Below are 24,314 nucleotides of genomic sequence, written 5' to 3' on the forward strand. Positions count from 1 at the left end.
TTACGAGATGTCATGCAGACCACTCTTGCTATTTGAAGAAGTTTGATACATCGTACATCATCCTTCTTCTGTACGTTGATGATATACTTGTGACCGGATCAAGCATGAAGGACATCTCAAATATAAAAAAATAATTGTCTAGAGAATTTGCCATGAAAGATTTAGGAGCTACAAAACAAATCCTAGGCATGATGATAAAGCGTGACAGGAAAAACAAGAAACTAGTTTTGTCACAGGTAAAGTACATAGCTAAGGTACTTGATCGATTCAATATATGAGGTGCTAAGCCGGTTAGCACTCCATTAGCCAACTACTTCAAACTTTTTAAGGAGCAAGGTGCAAAGACGCAAGAGGAATGGGACTTCATGACTAAAGTCTCATATGCATCAACTATTGAGAGTCTCATGTATGCTATGGGAGCACAAGGCCAGACATTGCTTAAGCAGTGGAAGTTGTTAGTAGGTTCATGAACAACCCCGAGAAGGAACATTGGGAAGTTGTGAAGTGGATCCTTAGATACATAGTAGATACTAAGGATGTAGGGCTATGTTATGGAAGATTAGAAATCAAACTACAAGGCTACATAGATTCAGATTTGACAGGAGATATCGACAACAGAAGAAGCACTATAGGTTATGTCTTTATTCTGGGTAGTGGTACAGTCAGTTGGGTTTTTCAATTATAGAAGATAGTATCTATCAGTACAACGGAAGTAGAATATGTTGCAGCTATAAAAGCGTGCAAGGAGATGGTATGGATGCAGGGTTTCATGGAAGAGTTTGGTAAGAAGTAAGCAAATTGGAAGCTGTATAGTGACAGTAAGAGTGCAATACGCTTGGCTAAGAATTCAGTCTTTCATTCAAGGACCCAGCATATTGACATCAGATATCACTTTATACGTTCATTACTGGAAGATGGATCGATTGCTCTAGAGAAGATTCATACAAGTGAGAATCCTGCGAATATATTGACCAAGGCGGTCACACGGGAGAAGTTAAAGCTCTGCTCAGCTTTAATTGGTCTTCAGGCTTGAAGACGGAGAGATGGTGCACTCTGGATGTAAAAGACGTAGGTTTATGGTGATGTGTCTTCAAGTGAGAGATTGTTGGGATGTGAAGTCACATCTGGACAAGGCTTCTCAACCAGTCGAGTGCCCTGCTCAACTGGTCGAGTGGCCACTCGACCAGTTGAGGGCTGACTCGACTCAAAGTCCAGCGAGCATCAGTTTTTTAGTTCCAAGGTGCTCGACTGGTCGAGGCCTGTGCTCGATCAGTTGAGGCTTATGCTCGACCAGTTGAGGATCCGCTCGACCAGTCGAGCAGCCTGCTCGATCAATCGAGGTTACATAGATTCATTTTGCGAATTTGATACGGACTATGAAAATTTGAGTCGGTTTCGCAAGGATGTGAAAGGAAAGTTGCCTAAACTATAAATAGGGGTCTCTAGGGCTTTTTTAGTGTATAATGGGAGTTATTCTAAAAGTGTGGGCAAAAAGTTTTCTCTATATGTCTAAAGGGAAAAGGTTAGTATATTGCTTGTAATCTCATTTTCTTCATAGTGGAAGTTTGCATCCATAGTTTTTTACCCTTGTTGGGGTTTTTCCAGGTATATCTTATCTTGTGGTTTGTTTAGAATGATTTGATTCTTCTTCTAGTTTATATTTCTCTTTATTTATCGTTTGCAGGTGAGACCGGATATTGAATCTCGATTCACTACGTTGTTGGCGTGCTGCGCAACAGAAGATTGATGGTCGCTACCTGAGTGGGCCAACTTATGAGTACCTTCAAAAGAAAGTTAGCAACCAATTGAATCTAGTAAATGAAAATAATGATAAGATTGACTATAATTTTAAAAATGACAATAAGACCTACCAAAATGTATATAACCTTAATAGAAGTGCCCAAAGTCTTGTGACAAGAGAAATGCTAGCCACCACTAAAAGCTAAGAAAATGACAATTGACTCTGTTGTAATATTTCTTTTACATTTGGGTGAGTGAACATCCAACCTTAAGTAAATTTTCAAGCCATCTACATGTATTGTTTACAACCTTTTTATTAAAAGCAATCATCATGCTCTCTATTTCTCAGCCCTGTGACATCACCGGCCTATTCATACTCCTATTTCAGACGCCATGGCTAATGCATGCTCTCTATAATCCCTACAACCCCTCTGCACTCAGCATTACGTGCCAACCTTAGAAAAATGTGTGAAATCTGGGCGGTGGATAAGATGGCCCCCACCATGAAGAAGATAACATACAGAAAATTATAAGTCTGGTCGACCGGTAAGGTCGGCCACACCCATTCTAAAAGGAGTCGCAATTCGTCCACGTTCAAAATACAAAGCGTAGCCCACGTCTTGAACCGAACTTCCTGATGTTTGCATGCGGTCATTCCACAGTGGGGTCCACCTTACTCATAACCGACAAATCCCGGGAGCGGATTGGCTACTCCCCCTACACCAGCCCCGTGGCTGGTGGTCGGTGCTCTGTGGGCACGACCATGATGTATGTGTTTCATCCATTCCGTTAATCCATTTTTAAAGATCATTTTCAGGCTTGATACAAAAATTTATAGGGATATAAATCTTAAGTGGGCCACACCACAGGACAACAATAATGAATGGATATTCACAATTAAAATCCTTCGAAGGCCCACTATACTGTTTATTTGACATCCAATCTGTTGATTTGGTCATAAAGACCCAGATGAAGGTTAAAAAATAAATATCAGCTTGATCCAAAGCTTTTATGGCCCCCAAAACGTTTTTAATGGTCAAAATTCATTCAACACTGTTTCCTGTAATGTGGTCCACTTGAGATTGATATATGATTCATTTTTTTAATAACAACATAAAATGATATATAAAAATAAGTGGACAGCATGGATGACACACATACATCATGGTGGGGCCCACAGAGCACCGACCACCAGCCCATGGCTGGTGTCAGGGGTAGTAGCCAATCCGTTCCCACAAATCCCGCGCGTTTCTCTTTTCTTCGAAGGGGGGACGCGGATTTCCTGCGAAAGCCTTTAGCAGGAAGTTCCTGCTTGAAACTTAGGTGGGGTCCACCGTGATGTTTTTTTAGAAATCCACTCCGTCCATCCGCTTTGTGAGCTCATTTAGGAGAAGAAACCAAAATTTAGCGGGATACAAGACTCAAGTAGGCCGTACTAAAGGAAAAGGTGGTTAGGAAAATTTCTACCGTTGAAACCTCCCTAGGTTCGACAGTGATGTTTACCTGCCATCCATACCGTTAATAACGTCATTTGTGCTGGGATGAAATGAAAACACAAATAATAGCATGATTCAAAACTTTTTTGGCCCCACGAATATTTCAACGGTGAACGTTCAATTATCATATTTTCGGCCCACTTGAGTATTAAATACGGTTCATTTTTGGCCTTATATCCTAAAATGAACTCAAAAAACGAATGGACAGAGAGAATTTCTCAAAATAGGACAGTGGGCCCCACCTGGGTTCCCAGTGCAGGAACTTCCTGCGAAAGGCTTTCGCTGGACATGCGCGTCCCCGAAGGGGAGACTTTTCCGTTGAGAACGTGTGTAGCGTTTGGACGCGAATTGCGTACTACCCCCGCCCGTTCCCAGCTCGGAACGGCAGTTCTGTGGGCGGGCCCACCGTGATGTATCTGTAAATCCAAACCGTCTATCCATTTTCTCAGATTATTTTAATGCACTGAAACAAAAATTAGGCAGATCAAACGATCAAAGAACCACACCAAATAATAAGCTTGGTTGCATTAAAATGCACAAAGCATTAAATGTCAATTGCATCAAATGCAAGAGTCATCTGTGGTGTGGTCCATTTGATTGTTGAATCTACCTCGTTTTACCTTAAAATAATCTGTGAAAAAGGATAAACGGTTTAGATGTACAGATACATCACGGTGGGCCTGCCCACAGAACTGCCCGTTCCGAGCAAGGGACGGGCGGGGGTAGTACGCAATCCGCGTCCGTAGCGTTTAAACCTACTCGAATTAGTTCGTTTTGCCTCCGTCGCGACGCATAATGTAGAGTGTGCACTCACACAAAAGGGCCCATATGCTGAGTGGTTAGATAATTTTCACCGTCCGTACTCTCATTGCTACAGGAAATTAGCTGCTTTTCCCTTGATTCAAGCTTCAATGACGATCTAAACCTTTGATCTTTAAAGTTGAACGTGATCCGTTGAACATCTTCTCTTCAATGTTACAAATTCATCTACAGATTGTGATTTTTACAATCACCCATTTCGACTAATGTTGTAAGGTGGGCCATAAAACATAGATTCACAAAATGGACGGCTCCGATCATAAGATCATTCAGTATGTGGGCCCACTCGTGGACCCACGCTGGTTCCTGACTCGTAAAATGAACGCTTTTTAATTATGGTGCTCTTAGAGAAGAGTTAAGTTATGGTGCTCCAACTTGCATTAGGACACTTATAGAGTCTAATCCATTGATCTAGACCATTCATTAGGTTCTATCATGGGATTCCATGGTATACCGATCTAACAAATATGAACATTTTGATCAATGGTCTTCACTATAACGGTAAGATCACTTACAGAAGACTGGTCCAGCAGAAAGTTCGATCCATCTATTAGTCAGGGCCCATCATTGATTGTTTACTATTCTAAAGAATCACCTTCTTAAGGCAATCATAACCATCCATGCATCCATGGCTTTGAAAACGAATGGATGTAAAAAATAAGTCAAAATCAAAGAAGAATAGCATCTTCCAATCATTACAATTTTGTGTGTAGCGTATTATATGTGTGTTTAGGACATAATGAACGGTTCAGATCGACTAAGTGGGAATTTTACAAGTGAACTGATACAACTAGTTGCACTATCATTCATAGTGCTCAAGAGCACTGGAGTATTTCTCTCTTCTTCTTTTTTAATATTCCTCACCACAAAAGAAAGTAGAAGGTATAAAATCTACCCTCTTTCATAGCTGCTGCCATATGAAAGGCATGGAAAAACCCACATATCTGAGAGAACTAGAGAAAGAAGATGATGGGCCTTTTTCATGTTGGTCCCACTTCAAGCTCTTTAGGATTCCATGGCAAAAGAGAGAGAGACAAGGACAAGAGCGTTGCAGGTTCACAAGAGCTGTTTTCTTCAAAACCAGGCATGCAAAACCAGGTGGTTTCAGATATGATCCTCTCAGCTATGCTCAGAACTTCGATGAGGGGTGTTGGGATGAAGAAGGTGAGAATCCTAGACGTGGTTTTTCCTCCAGGTTTGCTGTCTGCACGGTGAAACCGCTTCCAGATCGATGAATGGCGGTTTTGGTGCGAACATCAGTGGTATTGGGTGGGCGGTTTTTCTTTTTCTTTTTTTTGTTTTTCTGGTTTTTTTTTTGGGGGGGTGGAGTTCGTTTTGCCTCTGGCGTGTGTCGTTGCCCACTGGGGCCCACTTGCTGAGTGGTCGGATGTTCGGAACCGTCCATGTTGTGGACTCTATGTTCTATGGGCCACCTTAACAAAATTGCAGTGAATGGATGATTGAGACCATCACTATCCGTAGATGAAGTTATAACCAAGAAGAGAAGATTTTCAATGGCTCACTTTCAACTCTAGAAATCAACGGTTAGAATCATCAATAAAGTGTGATCATGGGCGAATAGCTCATATGATACAGTAAGGAGAATATGGACGGTTCAATTTATCTGATCACTCTCGCATGTGGGTCCCAGTAAGTGGCGACATACGCTCCATCCTGTGACGCGACGGAGGTAAAACGAACTTGGTGGTTTTCTGTACGTGGTGGGCGCGGCGTGGGCCGGTGGTATCTATTTCGAGTTCTTCTTTTGTACGTCGCGACCGAGGTTCATCTAGCCTGCGTCGCTATGTGAGGCCCACATAGAGATATGGGTTGAAGATCTAAACCGCTCGTCTTGGTGGTACTGTTTTTGGGTCATAATCCGTAACTCGAATTGAATAATAATTATAGCTGTGAACTGTTGAAGACTTTCTATGGTTTACATGCAACTTCGGAAATCAACGGTCTGGAATCAACATTTCCGCTTGGTTGCTGTAAATTGGCCCACCAAAAATAGGACCCCATCAGATGTGTGGTTTGTATTGTTCAGCCAAAACTTACGTCGATACATGCTGGCCTGCGAAATGGGAGAATGTCATGCTGAAATTAATACTATTGATTTCTTGTAGGTGAGCGAAAAATCTAATAATCATGCTGAACGTACAATAATGACCATTGATTTCTTTAGATAGAAAAGTGATCATTGAATGGTCGCATTCATTTGCGGATACCAATGGTCGAGATCGTCTTTCACTAGGAGTTATGGATTATCCCCATCCACAACACTGCCCAAAATAGACGTTTCGCACCTTCCGTCCATCTGTCTGTTTGGTCTTCGTAGGGAGAATGAATGTGTATTATTTTTTTCAGCTTTGTAATATGTTATGTATACCATACACTTTGAATGAGAACATATTCCCTCCTCCAAACTTTCCAATTCGCATTTTGCTCCATGGCCCATCGACAGTGAGCCAGGAAGTGGACGGTTAAAAGCCAAACCGGATTGCGTGGTAACCTCCACGCCAGGGATATACCTGTGACCGGACTCTGTGGGGTCCACCATGATGTATGTGTTCAATCCATGCCATCCATCTTTTTTTAGCTCATTTTAGGGCCTCTTTGGTTCATGGTATTAAATAGTATGGAATTGTATTAGATGGGTTTAACACCATTATTACACAATAATTGCATGTTTAGTAATACCATACTATTTAAGCTATCCAATCTCATGTTTGGGGTAAAATTCCTTCTATGGGAAAAATACTAGATCAAGTAAAATCCTATTTGGTGGACCACGTAATTGTAATCAATGAACAGAATTCACAACAGATGTCAGTCACTTGTACACGTGTATAACTAGAATATCACATGTAGTGAGGCCCGCATGCATAATGGATTTCAAAATCAACCAAAAACCCCGCACTGGACCAAACACAATTTCATTCCACCTAATCCCAACCCTTCCCATCCTCCCAACACACTTTGCCATGAACTGGGATTCGGCAGCGACCCCTCCAATACCGAGCTCGATATTGGTCAGTGCTGGTAAGTGCTCGGGCCCCACCATGATGCATGTGTTTTCTTTATGTTGCCCATGTATTTTGCCAGTACATTTTAAACCATGAGACAAAAAAATGAGGCAATCCAAATCTTACATGGACCACAACACAGAAAATAGCAATGATTTTTTTAAGATGACAAAAGTATATTATAAACACATACCAAAAGGCAAAGGACTATACAGAGAGAAAGCTAGAACCATCCCAACTATTTACATGGAAAAAGAATTATTAATTTCCCCTCTCCTCAAAATCCAAGGCCCATTCAATAATTAGCCTTTTGGCTTTCAACACGACCTGACTTGACTAGTAGTTCAAGTTTCTAAAACGCCTCCCATTTCTTACTTCCTAAATAGTCCAAGGTCCGGCTAACAAGCTACGTACTCAAGTTTCTAAAACACCTCCCATTTCTTACTTTCTAAATAGCCCAAAGTCCCGCTAACAAGCATAAACGCCGCATGATTTGTAACTCTTGTTTGAGATTCATCCCATGCCAAGATAAATGGCTGTACAGAAAGTTCACCAACAGCCGCGGTGTATAAACATTTCTCAGTTAAGAAGCATGAGAGGAGATGTTGGGGCCTACACCTGGTTGTAGGTAATGAATTCTCTGGGAACAAATGCACGTTTCTCAGGAACTGCAGTGTCCTGACATGGCCATGTTCGAACGATCGTAGCCCGTGGTTCAGTGGGCCCAGATCTGTATACGGGTAACCAATTCGCTGATGTCGGATAATCCAAAAACGGGTACTCGGGTACCTTGTATAGATTGCCAGCTTTCCACATAACCTTTTGACTAGGGCATTCTATAATTCGCCTGCCTGATTGATACAGGTGGAGTTGGAACCCTAGACGTACGTCCATTTGATGGCCACTAGCTGGATTTCAGAATCATTGTGTTAATATGATTTAAAGACTCCATCTAAAATACGTCCGAGAATTTAGACGGTCTCAAATAATCTAGATTGGCATGCGTGTTATGGACAAAATCTTCTTTTCTACCGTGAAAATGAAAATTACTCTACTTCCTAAGGATTGTTGTTTTCCACTGTTAGTGAAAGTAAAGTCAAAGTAAAGTCAGTTGTCCGAATCAATTCGGCTGAAGTGGTTTATGGAAAAGGGAGTGACTTTCATTTCTGACACAGGGAGGGACCTGATGAGGTCCTTTACAGTCTTTCTCAGAGAATAACTACTTCGAATCCCCGTGGCTTTCTGGACTTCCAAGACTTCCAAGAAAGCTTTCTTGAATCGAAGGCATATAAAAATAGAAATAATTTCTGATAAATTTAAAATAAAATGATTGATGATTTTTTTAAAAAAATGAAATTACAGTCCTTTAAATAATGAGCTCGAACTTAGGATGGAATTTTAGACTCAAACTCCCTAAAAACATGCATGACTTGTAAATAGTAAACTTATTATTTATAAATGGTCACCGTTTCTACTAGGCTTCATGGTTTTCGGCCAAAAATAATAAGTGTCAAATTTAGCTTAACCATGTTGTTATTCTAACTTTTCTAAGTCATTTTCATGTTGGGCACGACTCCTACAACTCAAAAAATCAAAAGTTATATGCCTACTAAAACTTACTATTTATAGTAAAAACAAAAATAAAATGAACTTTTGACCGTCGATTTAATTGAATCTCACAAATTCAGCATGGGCCACTCAGCATGGTGGGATTAGCTATGTCCAATTAACCTAACCATGTTGTTACCCTAACTTTTCTAAGTCATTTTCATGTTGGGCACGACTCCTACGACTTAAAGAATCAAAAGTTATATGTCAACTAAAACTTACTATTTATAGTAAAAACAAAAATAAAATGAACTTTTGACCGTCGATCTAATTGAATCTCACAAATTCAGCATGAGCAACTCAGCATAGCGGGATTAGTTTAGTAAAGTAGCTTCTCGTAACCCAAAATCAAAATTATATATGATATGTCCAAAAACTCATCCCATCTTCCAAGACATGACTATTTTAAAGTTCTAACGATCAGGATCATTTCCACCTCCGATCAGGCCTTCTCTGGTCCATCTTCGCCATGAAAGTGTATGCGACCCACTCTGCATCAATTTCTTAGAAACATTACGAATTGAAATTTTGCATGTTTTTTAAAAGACAATTGTTGCTTATTTATCATTGATTTCTTAATATTTTTATAGTAATTACGTGTGTTAAAACTAATAGATTTGGATTCTTTATTATATATAGATTCCTATTTTTTCATAGATTCTCAGGTGTAATGTTCTTTTTAAATATATTTATTAATTTTTATCAATCCAAGCAGGGCCACGTGAAACAACATGTCTTAACAGACCCATTCTATACAAGTACAGCCTAGGATAGGAATCCACAACCCATCATGTGGTGATTTAGACCGTTGATAAAGTGTGGTTCACAATTAATGGAGGTGGTGTCAATCATAGTGAGAAACCTGGTTCCAAGGAGTTTCTTAAGATCTTTTCAAAATTATGGAAGTGTTTTTTGGGGATAATATCAAGAAAATCTTGCCAAAATAGGAATTATAAATATATATTATAAATTAATAATAGTTTTAAAACTTTAAATATATTATTAAGGATTTATTTAAAATTATAAATAATTTCATGCTTATATTGACATATTTCCACAATGAAATTATGAAAAGTTGAGAAGTATTGAAAATCTGGCAATATCAAGATAATATCATTTTAGTTTTTTTTTTTTCAAAAATATTATGAGATTTTCAAAATCTTCTTGATATTTGCTGTTGATGGGAAACTGGTTAGCCTTCCCTGGACCTTTAGATGCCTGCAAAGGAAGAAGACAAATGAGACTCTGGCTAGAGTAGGGGATCCTTCGATGCCAAAGTTAGGATAGGAATATGGGTCTGGTAGTATCGAAGGATTTTGAGTGAGAGATTCTGCGTAACTGTACTCATGTTAGCGAATGTTTTCATAACCTTTTGAAGGCAGTGGAGTATATGTCAAGACCTATACTGTAAATGCATTTGAATTTCGAGGTAATGATTTATCCGAGGCCGAACCAAGGTCGAGTTCGATATCCGATCTTGATATCCAAAGTTGGTAATCGAGGCAGACCTTCGACGTTGAGGTCATTCGGTGACCTTCGAGGCTAATGTTATTTTTCGGCTCTCAAACAATCCATAGTCTCCAAATCTATACATCTGGTCAATCCATTTTTATCCATAACATTTGTTATATTAGTATGGACCAAACACTTTATAGATTAATTACTTGATTACATTTATAATAGTATTATTTTAGTTATAAATACTATTAGTTGGGTAAATTATGAAAAATGCTTTCAGATGATTGAGTAAATAGATTTCCTACGTAGAATTCTAATAGAAATGTTTAATCAGGTAAAAATGTTCATATCAAAATTCAACTTTCTCAAGTTGGATATGTTGATTGGTATGAATTAACGGTTGGGAGCTCAAAAAGTCTTCAATGGTAGTTAGGTCCAATGGGATCTTCATGAAATGTTCATCAAAAATTCTAATTTTATGGGGAGAAATGAGCTAAACCTTTCTTTTTTTTCTAAAATGTGAAAAAGTTGAGAATTATGTGCTCAAGTGATGTGTACATGACATCCAACCGTCCAAGAGATGAGCTTTACTATGATGATCAAACAATCCAAAAATTAAGCCAGTCCAATCATCAAATATGCCACGTCCTAAGAAGAAATGCCACTTCACCCAAAAACATCTAAACTCATGCATGGTCCATTTAATGATTGGGTCAGCGTAATTTTTGTTTTTACTGATTCTCATAGTGGGGGGCATCTCTTCAACGGTTTGGATGTCACACAAACACCACAATGGACCAGACAATTCTCAACTTCTCCACTTTTTAGAGAATAAATAAATAAATGAGAAAATATTGATCATTTAATCCCCACAAATCTCATCTTCACCACTTGTTTAACAAAAAAAATAAAGTCATGTTGGTAATTTCAGGATTCTTAAGAAATTTTGCAGTAAAAATCCATCCAATATTCAGCCTTACTTTTTCCATGGAACGAAGACCATTTACATTTATGATATTATATTTTCTTAAAAAATGCCATTGTTTGAAAGTCTGAAATGATGTTGTCTTTAGGATGAAATGACCACAATACCATTAATATTTTGTTTTTCTTTAAAAAATTATATAGAGACTTGGGATAATGAGTCCTATATGGTATTCATATGAAATCCAACCCATCCAAGAAGTTTGTTGTCATTGCTTGAAACATGGCCCATCTCATCGGGGCTAAAAACCCTAATGTAGTCTGCAAATCCTAAATCCTAGAATGGAGGATTCTATGGTTGAGGAAAACTTATGGTTCTGTGAGCAGAGAGCTAGGGATGGCTCATATGCAAGCACTTAGAGATGTAAACTTGTTACCTACCAAATGTAAAAGAAAAAATCAATATCGTGGGCCCTATTTTACCTACCGTTTCATGACGATTGCAAATACCTCACATTTGTTTTGGATTACTGCAAGTATCTCTCCTATTTTAGGAATGATAGGGAAATTTTAACCCTCCGGTAGCGAAAGCCTTAATACCACACATTAAGGAGTTCCTTTTGTCAGTATCTAGGCCCTACTATCATGTATAAATGGTATCAAACCTGTCTGAAAGGGTCGCTAGCTCCAGCATAAACATTGGACACCCAAGTAGTCAGGTCAGTCTAATCATCAAGTGGGTCATACTACATATAACATTCAAAATCCTCTAAATTACATGGTACGTCTGCTGGTAGTTGGGATGGCCTAATATTTGTGGTGTTTGCATTCAAGAACTGTAAGAATTTTCACAAGACTTAATACGATATAATAATTATAAAAAAAACTGTCATATGCGCCTATCAAATGAATATCCTTTAAAAAAAAAAAAATAACAAAGCCAAAAACGTCATTCACATGGAAAAACCTCTATTTTTAGGTGTAGGTCTTCATCCTTTCACTTAGAACTTTTACCTATGTGCATTATATCTACCCCTAAAAGAAAGAAGTCAAATTCAATCTCAATAATAATAATAATAATAATAAAAGAACTCAAATGTAAGTATGACTATTAGCTTATTGTCATCTAACTTTTTTAGCCTGCAAGTGGAAATCTAGTCTCTGAGGTGTCAACAACTAGTCTCAAGATAAAGAGAAGTCTTATCCTATCTTCCACTGACAAAAGGTACCATCGATCACCACCAGATCCAGGGGCTCCCATTGCTTGAGAGATTTTCTTTTCGCTCATGGGTTATTTTCATTATAAACTCAAAAACTGTAAGGTAGATTAGTACAAAGTCTTAAAAACTTCATACAATGAATAATCTGCCATTTCATTTGTGCTTTTAGCAAGTAGTCCACATGAATCTATGGTTTCTATATTTATGTAACAAATGTTTTATTTATTTATTTATTAATGGGTGATCGATGGGAATTGAACCCACGCGTGGTAATTAAATTCACAATCCGCTGCCTTGATCCTACCCAGCACTGGTTTTAGTCTTCATCCGTCCGAGTAGATAATGTGGCCCTATGCAAAAGTAATATATATTATCTGTCCGTCTAGTTGTCCTCAGTTCTTTTAGTTGAATCTGAAACAACGATGGAATGCACCTGTATTTGGGATATTTGTAGTGTTGTAAACCCTAGCGATGGACGGAAAACCTTTACGACATCCGTTGTAGGAAGAGCTTGAAATACCCAAGCTCTATGGGCCCACTTTGATGTGTGTCAACAACTACTCCGGCAATCAGCTGCGACAAGTCATGTTAGGATGTTGGAACAAAAATCAGGACGATCCAAAACTCAGGTGGGCCACACCAAAGGGAATAGTGAGGATAGGAACACCCACAATAGAAACCTTCTTGGGCCACTGTGTTTTCTATATGCCATCCAGCTGGCTAATAAAGTGAGCCTCACCAGGATAAAGAGACACCCATGAAATCAACCTGATCCGATTTTCAGGTGGGCCACAACAAGTGATTTTGTGGTTTTAGGCATGATTTTACATCGTGTGTCCCACCGAGTGAATTGAGGCAGCCCAACAGACAAACGGACTGGATGTGCATTCATATATGGTTGGGACATCACAAATTGCAGGCACTTCTTATATGGTATGTTGAAAAACTCATTGCGAGATACAACTGATTTAAGGTTTAATGGTCCAGATCATTTCCTCCTCCGATCAGGCCTTCTTTGGTCTATCTTTACCGTGAGAGTGTCCGGGACCCTCTCTACATCATGTTTGGACAAATCTTGCAGGGACACCATGATACACGCATACTGAATAGGGACGTGGGTCTCACCTGAAGTACCCATGGCCCCACCATGCTATATGCGTTTTACACACGTTGGGGGCCACCATTTTGTACTCTGTGGGGCTATCTTGATATATATGTGTGATCCATGCCGTCCCTCCATTTTACCGCATCATCTCCATGCAAGAGCCTGAAAAATGGACCAGATCCAAATTTCAGGTGGACCGCAACTCATGAATCAGTGAGGATTGATGACTACTATTGAAATTTTTTTGGGGTGGGCCTACCATGGTGTTCTTTTTGGCACCCAACCTGTTGTTTTGGACACTCAGACCCTGGATGAAGGGCCCCACAAATAGTATATTGATCCACCACCTCTGTGGACCCCACCATGTGAAACAACGGTGATCGATCATGCAACGTTGAAACATTTGTGGGGCTCACCAGGCTGTTTTGTTTTACCATCCAACCTGTCCACGAGACCCACTGGCCTGGGACGTGTGGAGGGACCCACACGTGTGGAATATCCACAGCCCAAGTGGACCCCACCACAGCAAACAGTGGGCAATGAATACTTACCGTTGAAAACATCCTGGGCCCACTTCCTTTCACACTGACAGCAGTGTGGGCCACATGCTGGGGGCCCACCTAATGTATGTGTTAAATTCACACCGTCCATTCGGTTGACAGCTCATTTCAGTGCATATCCAAAATAATAATAATAATAATAATAATAATCAAATTCAAATCTCAAGAGTACACAGCAGCAGGAAACGGTGGTGATTGAACACCTACCGTTGAAACATCCCTTCGGCCCACCTGGACTTGTGTGTGATTTATACGCACCGTCCATCCTCCTTGGCTGCTCATTGCAGGCATGGGTCCCACCAGCGTTGCAGATCCAAGACTTGAGTGGACCCCACCCCAGCAACAGTGGTGGATTGTTGTCCATTTGAAACTGCTGTGGAGCCCACCGCAGTGGTCATTTTACCCCCAACCTAATGATTCGTCCACGTGGGCCCTAGCTATAGTGAAAACCCAATTATCAACTTACCCACAAGCTTGGTGGGCCCCCACACCACGTGGAACGGTGATGATTAAACTCTTACCGTTGAAAACCTCCTGGGGCCCAAAGTGATGAAGTTTCTGCCATCCAACCCGTTCATAAGGTTACACACGTCAGCTTGATCCAAAAGAGTTGTGGGCCGAGCTGTGGAAAACAAAGGGGATTGAACCCCTACCGTTGAAACCTCCCTGGTGTCCACCGTGATGTTTACTAGCTGATCAAAGTACCGTGGGCCCACCGTGATGTTTATTTATCGACCAAGGTGTTGTGGGCCCACCCTGATTTTTATTTGTCAACCAAGGCATCATGGGCCCACCCTGATTTTTATTTGTTGACCAAGGTGTCGTGGGCCCACTTGTGATGTATGTGTCTTATGCACCCAGCCCATAGGGCCCACTACCATGTGTGTCCGATTCATGCAGCCCTTCTTTAAAGAAATGAGAAGCTAACACAAGCTCACAATATTTTACCGGAAGTTCATCAATAATAATATTGTCGTCCTTGTAACATGTTACATGAATGCCAACAATTTTATCAGACTTAAGAAGCTTAATTGAGTTTTAAATTAATTAAGGAAAAGCTAATCAAAATACGTGTGCTTTTATTGTCAAATTTTAATAAAGTATTTAAGGTCAGATGTAATCTGGGTTGTTTTAAGCCAGATGTAACACATCTCACATAGGTACATCGCGCATAGGAATCTGAGTCGTTTTAAGCCAAAAGGGACACCAGCAAGCTGTAGTGGGATTTCACCACCTATGGGTTTTGAACCCAAGATCACGTGTTGAAACTCCTCAGAGTCTACCACTCACGCAAAGATTAGACCCGGGACACCAATAACCTTCTTTAATGAGAAACTCAACAATATCAGTAAACATTACTTCTAATATGACATTGATTTTTACACCATAATTTAACCCTTTCAATTTTTGCATCACTATTTTGAGACATAAGGAGTTTGTGTTATATTTTGATTGTTTGAGACATAAGGAGTTTGTGTTATATTTTGATTATGAGACTCTCCGCTTTTTCTTTTTTTTTTTTTATGTCCAAAACTAGCTTAATGCAAAGCATGCTAAGTGGGTATCATAACTATAAGAATACACCTTTGTGATTCGCCACAAATCTGATGTCATGAATAAATTGATGGATGCACTTAGTAAAAAATCTTGTCTCGTCAAAATTGTCTTTTGAGGTGATTATATTTGATTTACTATTAGAAAATTATAAAACTAATACATATTTTGATTTTTTTTGAAAAATTATAAAAATTAATGAAATAACAACTTTAACATCATGAAAGGTTATCTCTTTAAAGAGAACCAACTTTGCCTTCCCAAAGAGTCCCTATGAGTCCAAGTCATGACCTAGCTATATGGTGGTGGCTAAGGGAGTCATTTTGGTCGAGATAAAACTCGTGTTATGGTTAGCGATCATTACTATTGGCTTCGACTGAATCAAGGTGTGGAGCGATTTGTTCATAAATGCATGATATGTTAAGGAGCTTAGGGTAAGCAACAAAATTGTAACCTGTACCAACTCATTTGTGAGAAGACATTAGTATGAATTTTATGTTAAATGCTACTGAAGCATCTCACATTGATCAATCATCTTTAAAGAGATCACTCAGCTCCATAGTATTTCAAGAATCATCACCTCCAATCGAGATATATAGTTCATATGCCGCTTTTGGCGAACTTTGTAGAAATATATGGATACTCAATTCCAATTTTCAAGTTCCTATCATTATTAAATTGACAGTCAAACCAAAGTTGTCAATTGATTTTTCAATGATCTACTTCGATACTTGACAAGTGATAACTTACGACAAGGGGATCTTGTCTTTCCTTAAGCCAATTTCACTTTATCAAACTCTGAGTGTCAATTTATTCAAAGACTCCATTTTAAAGTGATTTATGTAAGAAATTTGAACCATATATTAAGTTCGGTATTAGGGCTGTACACGAGCCAAGCTTGCTCGTCTTGGCTCGATTTAGCTCGACTTGACTCGACTCAAACGATGACTCAAGGCGAGCCAAGCTTCATATGATCCCGCTCGTTTTGAAAATAAGTCAAGTTCAAATATAGTGGATCTTGACTCAACTCGACTTGAATATATATATATAATCTTTAAAAATTTTAAAAAATAAAACTTAAACCATACCATATCCATTCGTCCATTTCTTACCCTTTCCCTTCCTTAACTTGCCACGCTTGAGGTCCTCTCTCTCTCTCTCTCTCTCTCTCTCTCTCTCTCTTTCTCAGCACCAACAATAAGGTACCCTCTATGGCTCTATCTAATATTACACACACACACACACACACACACACACACACACTATTAATTGAATATTTGATTTGGGGGTTGGGTCAGTTGGGTCAGGTTACTGCATTAAGTCAGGTGCAGGTTGGGTGCTAGGTTGCGTCGGATTGCTAGTTTGGGTCGGGTTGAGAGCAGACTCTACTCAACTTGATATAAGCTCGCCTTAACTCGATCCACTAGCTCGCCTTAAGCTCGACTCGAAGGGTTTCGAAAACAAGCCAAGCTCCAATGGTAAGCTCAAGCTCGAGCTCAAACTCAAGGAGAGCATGGACGAGCCAAGCCAAGCTTGACCCACCTCGACTCGATTCGGCTCGATGCACAGCCATATTTGGTATTCATTCCAAACCAAAGAAAGATAGTATGGAAGTTGAAAAACTTGTTAGCCACGTCTAAGAGGTCCACAAACAAATTTGAGCCAACCTCAAAAGTGCCAATAATCAGTATTAAAAAGTCATTCATGTTCATCACCATCACTTGGAGTTCAAAAAAAGGTGATTTGGTTATGGCATACTTGTATAAAGAGTGATTTCCAACTGATAGTTATCATATATTAAAGGACAAAAAGATTAGTCGGTGTTGTATCATTTAAAAAAGCCAAGCCAAATGTATATTGAATTAACTAAGGGGCTGTTTGATTTTTAATTTCCCTTATAAATACAAGGAAATAAATAATTAGGACTTCCCTCCCTCCCCCATTTGAAAGTGGCCATGAATTACATTTCGAAAATTGGTCCATAAAAACCATGCTATTACCAATTTAAATATGTGGGCCCCATCATGATATATGTGACTTATCCACGTCATCCATCCTTTTTAACAACACATTTTAAGGCATGGACCCAAAAATGAGACAAATCCAAAGCTCAAGTGGACCACACCTTAGGAAACAATGATCATAAAGATGTCAATCATTGAAAGTTGTTTTCTCCCTAAGGCCCACATTGATGTTTATTTGTCATCCAACATGTTCATAAGGCCACACAGTCATTAATAAAAGAGAAACAAAAAGATTAGCTTGATCCGAAACTTCTGGAGTCCTCAAGAAGCTTTCAATGGTAGGAGTTTAATTCCTATTGTTTCTTGTGGTGTAGTCTACTTGAGCTTTGGATCTACCTAAAGGGATGGATGGTGTGGATAAGACACACATATCATTGTGGGCCCCATGATTTAACGTTTTTCTCCTTTGGTGACACCAGGAGTTCTATAAATGAAGGTGGCTATCAACATCACCTTGAAAATCCAACTAGAAATACAAAGATAAATAATTATTACCCATTTATCTTAAATTACCACTAAAATTAGAAAATCAAACAGCCCCTAGAGGTATGAGAATCAATCTCATTTTTAACATTTTTGACTTTTATTCATATCATGGTAATCCAAATCAATCTCCACTAAGTATCGAAGACTTAACACGCATTCTTTAATTAATATTATTAATATATGATCCATAAATACAAGACAAGAAACCTACATCTTGTTGGGAAGAAGAATAAGCCTAGGTTCGAAGATATTTAGATCAATGAACAGGAGTTACGGAAAATGATCTTGAAGTCAAATTCAATTACTAGCTCCCTTTATGAGTAGACTGATATTGCGGCCTAGAATAGGTGCCTCAACGGCCACCTTGGGCCCTTCTGTTCTCTCTTTATCTCTTGCTCTGTCTCTCTAACAGGCAATTTCTACCCTATATATATATATATATATATATATAGTTTGTAAGAGAAGAAAAGTTAGTAATATATGTTTTTTTAATTTTTTTACAAGATCAGTCAATCTTCTGCGCGAATGAATTAGTATTTTTTTTTATATCTCGGTGAGTGAATTCAAAAGCAATCCACTGTTTATTAATTAAACACATTTTCAAGCAAAGCAATCATTATTTTTTCTCTTCTTCTTACTTGTATGTTCTTTTGCTCTTTTTTTATTTTTTCCCTTATGCCTTGGATCATATTTCCAATTTCCAATTCCCTATTTCCTAATTCAAACTCGGCCTAGTGGCTAATACATGATCTCTATAATCCCTGTATGCCCTCTACGCTCAGCATTACGTGCCAACCTTGGAAATATGTGTGAAATCTGACCGCTGGATTATGTGGGCCCCACCATGAAGAAGATAACATACACAAAAATATAAGTACGCTCGACCGGTAATTAGGTCGGCCACTCCCAATTCTAAAAGAAGTTATTTGCCATTCGTCCATCCTCAAACCACACGCATAGCATACGTCTTGTACCGAACTGAACCGAACTTGAACCGAACTTCGTGATGTTTGCATGCAGTCATTCCCCAGTGGGGCCCACCTTACGCACACCCAACAAGTCCCACACTTTTTTCCTTTCTTCGAATGTGGAACTTTTTGGTAGGCACGTGTAAGGCGTTTAAACGTATTTGAACGTTTTGTCTATGTCGCCACCACTCAAATCCCGCGTGTGTCGTCACACAAAAGGGCCCACATGCTGAGTGGTTCGTTAATTTTGACCGTCCGTACTCTCATGGCTATAGAAAATAAGGTATTCGTTCTTATTCAAGATTCAAAGACGATCCTAGCCTTTGATCTTTACAGTTGAACATCATCTCTTCAATGTTATAAATTCATCCGTAGATAGTACTGATTTTTACAATCACCCATGTAGAGAAATATTCGTAAGGTGGACTAGATCCACAGCATGTACGGATCCGATCATAAGTTTATTCAGCATGTGGGCCCACTCGTGGACCCACGCTGGTTCCTTCGGGGAACTGATTGGCTACTTCCTCGGTGCTCTGTGGGCCCCACTATAATTTATGTGTTTCATCCATGCCGTCCGTATAATTTTCTAGATCATTTTATAATACAAGATCAAAATTTAGACACATAAAAATCTCAAGTGGACCACATTACAGGAAACAGTGTTGAATGAATGTCGACCATTACAAAATTGTTGGGGGCCATAAAAGTTTTGGATCAAGCTGATCTTTGTTTTTTCCCTTCATATGGTTCTGTATGACCTAATCAATAGATTGGATGTCAAATAAACACTACAGGGGGCCTTAGGAGGATTTTAATGGTGGATATCCAATCACTATCCTGTGGTGTGATCCATCTAACATTTATATCCCTGTCATTTTTTTCATAGACCCATAAAATAATCTGTAACAATGGATGAACGGAATGGATGATACACATACATCATGGTGGGGCCCACAGAGCACCGACCACCAGGCAACGGGCTGGCGGCAGAGGGAGTAGCCAATCCGTTTCCTTAGTCGCAATAAAAGGGAAAAAAAAAACGGAAGCGGACTGCTGCTATGTGTTGACGTGGCAAAGTTCTATGGCCCCACCATGATGTATATCTTATATCTACACTGTTCATCCATTTTTCGAGATTATTTGATGGCATAAACCAAAACATGAGACAGATCTAAACCTCAAGTGGACCACACCACAGAAAAAAGTGGGAATTGAACGGCTACCATTGAAAATTTATTAAGGGCCACAGAAGTTTTGGATAATCTGACATTTGTGTGTTCCCTTCATCCCGATCCTTGTGACCTAATGAACAGGTGGGCCCAGGATTGTTTTAACGGTGGATATTCCTATTTTTGGTTTCTCACCTAAGATGATCTCTCAGAATGTATGCACGTTGCCTAAATAACACATACACCCTGCTGGGGCCCACAGAACTTTACCACGTCACCACACCACCGCGGTCGGGGGTGTGTGGCACACCACGCAATCCGCTTCCGAAAAGAACGTATTCCTTAGAAGGGAGATGCTCCACTGATATTAGAGCGTTATTAGTTACGGTGCTCCAACTTGCATTGGGACACGTATGCAGTCTAATCCATTAATCTAGACCATTTATTAGGTTCTTCTATGGAAAAATAACAACAATATGACAAATATGAATCATTTGATCAGTGGTCTTCAACATGGACGGTTATTATTAATTACAAAAAATTAAAAAATAAAATAAGATAATCATCTTCCGATCATTACTATTTTTCTATTAATTGTATTTTGGACTTAATGAACGGTTCCGATCGATTGAATGATCTGTCCAAGTCAAATTATGTAACTAGGAGCACTATAACTTAATAGTGCTCAAAAGCACTGGTAGCTCTGGAGCATATGTCTCTTTTTTCTTCTTTAAATATTCCTCGCCACAGAAGATAGTGGAAGCGAGAAAATCTACCTTCTTTCATAGCTGCTTCTCGAAAGAAAGCCATGGAAAAACCCACGTATCTGAGAAAAGGAGAGAAGAAAGATGATGGGCTTTTTTCATGTTGGGCCCACTTCAAGCTCATTAGGATTCCATGGCAAAAGAGAGAGAGACAAGGACTAGATCGCGGCAAGCTCACAAGAGCTGTTTTCTTCAGAACCAGGCATGCAAAACCAGGTAGTTTCAGGTATGACCCTCTCAGCTATGCTCAGAACTTTGATGATGGGTGTTGGAATGAAGATAGTGAGAATCCTAGCCGTGGGATTTCCTCCAGGTTTGCTGTCCGTACGTCGAAACCGCTTCCAGATCGATGAATGGCGGTTTTGGAGGAACGTCGGTGGTTTTGGGTGGGCGGTTTTTGTTTTTTTTTTTGGGTGGAGTTCGTTTTGCCTCTGTCGCGACTCAGAATCTTGGGTGTGTCGTTGCCCAATGGGGTCCACATGCTGAGTGGTCGGATGTTTGGAACCGTCCATGTTGTCGAATCTATGCTTTATGGGTCACTTTAAGAAAATTGCAGTGAATGGACGGTTGGGACCATCACTGTCTGTAGATGAATTTGTAACCATGAAGAGAATATTTTCAATGGTTCGCTTTCAACTCTAGAAATCAACGGTTAGGATCATCAGTGAAGTGTGATTGTAGGAGAATAGCTCATATGATGCAGTAAGGAGAATATGGACGGTTCAATTCATCGGACCACTCCTGCATGTGGGTCACAGTGGGTGACTGTACACGCTTGATCCTGAGTCGCGACGAGGTAAAACCAACTTGGGTGGTTTTCTCATTTCTGTACGTGGTGGCCGTGTGGCGTGGTATATATTTCGAGGTCTTTCTTGTACGTCGCGACTGAGGTTCATCTAGACTCATCTCTATGTGAGGCCTACATAGAGATATGGGTTGAAGATCGAAACCGTTAGTCTTGGTGGTATTGTTGATGGGTCATGATATGTAACTTTAATTGAATAATAATTAATTTAGCTGTGAACTGTTGAGTAGGACTTTCTATGGTTTACATGCAACTTCGGAAATCAACGGTCTGGATCAACATTTCAGCTTGGTTGCTGTAAATTGGCCCACCAAAAATAGGACCCCATCAGATGTGTGGTTTGTATTGTTCAGCCAAACTTAAGTCGACGCATTCTGGCCGGCAGCCTGGGAGAATGTCAGGCTGAAATACCATTGATTTCTTGTAGGAGAGCTAAAATCTGATAATCATGCTGAAAGGACAATACTGACCATTGATTTCTGTAGATAGAAAGTTGTTCTTTCAACGATCCACGTTCAATGCGGATACCAATGGTCAGGATCGTCTTTCACTGTGAGTTATGGATTATTCCTATCCACAATACTGCCCAAAATAGACGGATCTTGCCATCAGTCCATCTCCGTGTTTGGTCTACGTAGGGGGAATGCATGTGTATGCTTTTGTCAGCTTTGAAATATGTATACAATACACGTTGAATAAGAAAACATATTTCAATTTACATTTTGCTCCACGGTCCATCGACGGTGGGCCCATGAAGTGAACGGTTAAAAGCGGAAGCGGATTGAGTCGTAACCCACGCACCATGGGGACGCGGATTGCATGCGTACTACCCAACTAGACCTAGCTGAGACGGACGGTCTCTGTAGGGCCCACCGTGATGTATCCTAGCTTTTTATTCACGTTGTCCATCCATTTTAAAAAATCATTTTATGTGATGGCCTAAAAATAGGCAAATCAAATGCTTAAGTGGACCACACCACAAAAATCAGTGGTAATTTAACGTTTGCCTCTGAAAACCTCTAGGGCCTGTTTGGATTCGCGTATAGTATTGCATTGTATTGTAATTGGGTACTATTCATATATACATTCGACGGTTTTCAGAATACATCTAAATCAATCATATACTAATTAATGTTTGGATAAGAGGTATTATTTGGCATAGTATACAATATATTATACAGATCAATGTTTGGATAGGACGTATTATGTCTGCATATTGTACAATCTTAATTGGGTTAGGTGGCCTGTTTGACGTATGAAACTTTTTGATTTCTAGCTCAGATGATTTTCACGTTGAAATGTACCAAATGAACGGTCTCAATCTTATACTGCATAGGTACCAGATATCTTCTAATCATACAAATTTCAAACTTTCATCCGCTGCCGAATACAGCGTAATGAATACAAAGTATTGAAGGCAACAGAAGCCACTGACGATACTCTAACGTCGGTTCGAAAATTTGGCTGAAGTTTGTATTCGCACACATAGGATTCAACTCTTATTCACTCCAATCCAAACATGGTAAACATCAAACCATAACTTCTAATACAATACAATACATCCCAAAACGCGTATCCAAACAGGCCCCTAGGGAACCACGGAAGTTTTGTATCAAGCTGATATATAACTATAAGTTCTCCCTTCATGACTTTATGAATAGGTTCACATGGTTGGGTGGCAAATCACGGTGGCCTTTAGGTAGGTTTCAACGGTGTGGATCATTATCACTGCTACTTCCTGTGTCGCGGTCCACTCGAGCCTTACATCTCTTTCTTTTTGGGCTCATGCCCTAAAATGATATATGAAAGTGGAAGGGTTGGTTGGATAAAACAAATATATCACGTTGGAGCCCCACAGAAGCCCTGACAAGACCATCCTCTCTAGCTGGGTCCTGGTGGGGTGGTGCTTAGGGCTGAAAGTTGGGCGGGTTCAACTAGACTGACTCGTAACCGACTCAATATTGAGTTGGGCTTTGGCAGGATGCATTGAGTTCAGTCTTAGGCTTGGGCTATACATACCAACACGATAAAACTTGGGTTGAGCTTGGGTTGCCTGACCTAATCTGAAGCTGATTGATATATAAGTTATAAATTATAATTGAGTGTGGATCGTTTGTGTTGAAGGCATATGATATTTCATTGTGGTTTGGTCTCATTGCTCCAAGTCATTTCCGGTTGTTCAAGCTAACAAGATAAGCCAGATTTCACCATACACAACACAACTTTTAAAGTAGTTGTCCTGTATCCTAGCTTGTTTGTTTAGAAAAATATGAAGTTCTTTACAATAAATAACTATACACGTAATTAATAAAATTATAAATATAAAAAATAAGACATATTGAAATATAATATACTAATGTAATAAGGAAAATATTAGCATGTATCCACCTGACCAACCTGACCATGCTGCTTGGGTTGGGAATTCCCAACCCAAGGTTGGGCTGGGTTGGGTTAGGGTTGAAGTATAGGTACCTTGGGCTCGGCTGAGCTAGATTGGGTTAGGGTTGAAGTACACCTTGGGCTGGTCTGGGCTGGGCTGGGTTAGGGTTGAAGTATAGGTACCTTGGGTTGGGCTAGGGTTGAGC

General features: G+C 39.7%; 2 long non-coding RNA genes across 2 annotated transcripts; both read left to right on the forward strand.

The window, feature by feature from the left end:
* Window positions 1-4,936: 4,936 nt before the first annotated feature.
* LOC131218743 (uncharacterized) lies at window positions 4,937-6,475 on the forward strand. The gene is made up of 2 exons (XR_009157849.1): window positions 4,937-5,324; window positions 6,182-6,475. It is a non-coding gene; the product is annotated as an uncharacterized LOC131218743 (long non-coding RNA).
* A 14,409-nt stretch (window positions 6,476-20,884) lies between these two features.
* Window positions 20,885-21,961, forward strand: LOC131218744 (uncharacterized). Its single transcript, XR_009157850.1, has 2 exons — window positions 20,885-21,150; window positions 21,238-21,961. It is a non-coding gene; the product is annotated as an uncharacterized LOC131218744 (long non-coding RNA).
* Window positions 21,962-24,314: the final 2,353 nt, after the last annotated feature.

Source organism: Magnolia sinica, chromosome 11 (assembly GCF_029962835.1).
Source record: "Magnolia sinica isolate HGM2019 chromosome 11, MsV1, whole genome shotgun sequence".
Classification (NCBI taxonomy): domain Eukaryota; kingdom Viridiplantae; phylum Streptophyta; class Magnoliopsida; order Magnoliales; family Magnoliaceae; genus Magnolia; species Magnolia sinica.